This window comes from Toxotes jaculatrix, chromosome 21 (genome assembly GCF_017976425.1).
Source record: "Toxotes jaculatrix isolate fToxJac2 chromosome 21, fToxJac2.pri, whole genome shotgun sequence".
In the NCBI taxonomy this organism is placed as follows: domain Eukaryota; kingdom Metazoa; phylum Chordata; class Actinopteri; family Toxotidae; genus Toxotes; species Toxotes jaculatrix.
The window spans coordinates 14,029,814-14,032,786 of record NC_054414.1 but is presented as its reverse complement, the minus strand read 5'-3'; positions in this window follow the sequence as shown (position 1 = coordinate 14,032,786).

Below are 2,973 nucleotides of genomic sequence, written 5' to 3'. Positions count from 1 at the left end.
GCAGCATGGTCCACTGGACACTGAGCAACTGCGCATAAAATGTTCCCGGCTCACACAATGAGAAACTTAACGGTTTTTGGGATTCCAGACAATTTCTCTCCTTGCAGCTTTTTTGGACACTCAAAGCCAAAAAAAGAAAAAAAAAATCTACAAGACATCATCAGAGACACTTAAAGATGCTACACACACGATGAAAATTGTGGCTAATTGCAGTGGTTTAAAAAAAAAAAAATGAAAAAAGAAAAAGACTGAAAACTTCAGAATTTATTTTCCCCCTGTAGCAGTGTCACAGTTTCATCCCATCATGGATCAATACTGTACATTCCTTTTCTCGACGGCACTCAGCAGGGACGCTGTCCGGAGCATAAAATGTAGCAACAGCCTTTTTTCTTTTTCTCATTCGTTTCCCTCTTGATTCAAATGGCAGAGCAGTGAGATCAGAGGAGATTAACATCAGAATATGCAGACTGTGGCAGGCTAACGTTGTTTTTATCCATCTGAACCAGTCACCGACCAAACATACAGCATGAGTAAATCGATCACTTTTGATGCCATGAGAAGATTAGGACATGTTCTCTGTGATACACAATCAAGATGTAAAAATGAAAATGAAATAAATAAAGAAACATCAGTTTGAAAATAGAGAGAGCCATGACAATATATCACCATGGCCTGCTATTTGCAAGATTTCAAGAAACTAGTAAATATATTCTTAAAATAATTTTTTATTTCATTTTTATAATTCGTAACGACTAAACTGCAGACTGCTTGGCTAGTGTTTTACTATTTCTTATTTGTCAGGATACAAGTGGTCATCAGGCAAAACTTTCTGTGTTTTTTGTTAATTTTGCACTATTTTGGAGGTTTGCAACACTGGAGCGTTATTATGCAGAAAAATTATGATGCATATTTGCTTTATTTCATGAAGATGACTGTAAGTCTAATAAGTCTCAGTCCGAAAAGGCACTTACAGTTCCACAATTGTTTTTTTTGTTTTTTTTATGTACTTCAAAGCCCATTATGTCACTGCCTTGACGTGCACTATGTTGTCACAGCTTACATTTTTATTTAAGTTGATTAAGTCTTTGGCATTCAACCACAGAAAAGGATAAAACAGCCATCTCAAGTCAAACCAGTATCATCATTTGTCTAGTTTGATGTCAGAAGCATCCAGGTTCACTCCGATTGGACGATTCTGACGACTCCAATAATGTCAAAAAGCAGGGCAACGATTTCAGCTAAATGCCTTAAACATGTTCCCACCTAACTTCAGCTCCCTCACATGTTTCAGGCCAAGTCATTTCTTTGAGTCAAGCTGGACTGATGGTTTCTTCATCTGTTAAGTGAATGTATTTGCATTTGCCAAAGACTTAGTTCTTATTAATGTTTATTTACAGGCCGCCTATATGCATCATGAGAGCAGTATTATTATTATTGTTATTATTATTATTAGGAAAAACCCACATTGTTCATGAGGAAAGTATATGTATAAATTCTATGCAGTGCAGAGATGGTCATCATATGCATATTCAGCTGTAAACCTAAAGGTAGGTGGAGTTTATTTAATTGTTATTTACAAAATTGTTCATTTTGTAGAAGGTTTTTTTTTGTGTGTGATGTGAAGACACTTCTCTGTAAATACAGTAAGAAAAAATGTCTTTCATGTTCATGGGTATTATCACTTTCATTACGCTGGTCTCACTTGTACAATAATAAAAGTGTCTGAAATCTTTTACGCAAAAGGGGCTGCATGGTGTTTCTGACTGTCTGGAGTTGAACTGAAATGATTAGCTGATATAAAGAAGATTTATATCAGCTAGACATTTCTGATGACTAAGAAAAAACTAACAAAATATATTGTGATCAACCTCTCAGAAATGAGAATTTGATGCTTTTCTCAGTTTCGTATCATTGTGAATTGAGCATCTTTGAGTTTTTGGCTGCTGATCAGACAAAAAAGCAACTTGAAGACGTCAACATGAAAATAATATATCTAATATATCATAAGCTTGATTTTAATTTATCTGTCAACAACATATTAAGTGAGGTCATAAGTTAACACTTTATGTTAACTCCTAGTATATAAACACTTAACATATGGTTTTTAACAACAGTAGTGAAAAGTAACTTAGTGCATTTACTGTGGGTTCTTTGAATATTAACATTTTCTGCTACTTCATACTTCTACAAAAAAAATATAATATTCTGGGACGTCCAGTCTGTGACCTTTGTTACGTCTCTCCTTATTTGCTTGCTCAAAAAATACCCAAAAGATACTTTTGAAAAAATTAAAAACTTGAAGCCTTATAATGTGGCACTGGTACTTTTGCTTAAGTAAAGGAGATGAATACTTCTTCCACTATGTATAAACAGTTAATGGAAAATATACTTTAAAAAAAAATTCTCTTACGGTTTTCATCTGCATCTCACAGCGCTGAACAGTTGATGGAGTTTGCTCACCTGTCATGGAGAGAGAAGACATATTGACAGATAAATAAATTGATACAAAAACTAAATACAATTAACATAAAAATAAATAAATTATTAAAATAAATTAAAAATAAAGCAAATATTGTAAATACATACTTTATAATCTATAGTCATATTCAGTCACAGCTGTGTTATCTTGTCAGTCGATAATTATCGATTTCTACACTGGTTACAGATGCTTGATAGGAAAAGTTATCATGTTGATAAATAGATTAATAAATCATTAAAATGTCCTGGTATTTGCTGCATTATGTATTATGAACATTAATAAGTGTTTATACTGCTTTTAAATGCTAAATAATGGGTTAAAATAACTTGTTACCAAGTTAAGTATGTAGCTGACATCTACAAATTATGCTTGAGATGACAAATAACTATTATTTCAAGCCTGTTGAAATAAACAATATGCCACAACGAATTCAGGCACCTAATCAGACTGTTCTGAGATAAATGTATTTACTTTTCAGGTATAAAGATCACAGG